Source organism: Corvus brachyrhynchos, unplaced genomic scaffold (genome assembly GCF_000691975.1).
Source record: "Corvus brachyrhynchos isolate BGI_N302 unplaced genomic scaffold, ASM69197v1 scaffold46, whole genome shotgun sequence".
Classification (NCBI taxonomy): Eukaryota; Metazoa; Chordata; class Aves; order Passeriformes; family Corvidae; genus Corvus; species Corvus brachyrhynchos.
In genome coordinates this window covers 3,596,703-3,597,240 of record NW_008238838.1, presented here as the reverse complement: position 1 = coordinate 3,597,240, position 538 = coordinate 3,596,703, and the positions used below count along the sequence as shown (strand labels likewise).

General features: G+C 44.6%; 1 protein-coding gene across 1 annotated transcript in view; it reads left to right on the top strand.

The window, feature by feature from the left end:
- Positions 1-538, top strand: part of GRAMD1B (GRAM domain containing 1B) — an 82,634-nt gene that overhangs the window by 10,525 nt on the left and 71,571 nt on the right. The gene's annotated exons all lie outside the window — the stretch shown is intronic.

Genomic DNA, 538 nt, shown 5'->3' with positions numbered 1-538 from the left:
CCGACAAATATCCCTGGATGCAGCTGGATTTGGGTTTCTGGGGTTCTCTGTGGGGTTAAGCTGCATTTTACTCACTGATCTTGTGATTTATAGGGGGTTACAGTGAGTTTTTTGGCTCAGAATCAGCACTTGGGATTTGTATCTCACCTTTTCCTCTCTGTTTCACGCCACTTATCCATCTCCCCGTGGCTGTGGAGTCCAGACTAATTAACAAAACATCCCTAATTGACTGACAGGTGACTGTTTGCAGCCAGGAAATAAAGAGTGGGACAGCAAAGCAGGGGGGTTATGAGGGCATCACCTCTGTGTGATGTGCTGTTATTCCATTAGAGATGGAATTTCACCGGTTAAACAGGGTTAGGATTTGTTAATACATTTCTGGGTGTAGCAGCAGGGCATCATTTGGAAGTGCTGCCTGTTTCAGATGTATTTTAAAGGGAGCATTTAGGTTGGTGATAACAATATTTTCCTGGCTGAAAGGGGCAGATTTCAGCAGCAGTCAGATCTCAAAACTATTTATGCAGAGCCAAGGTGATGC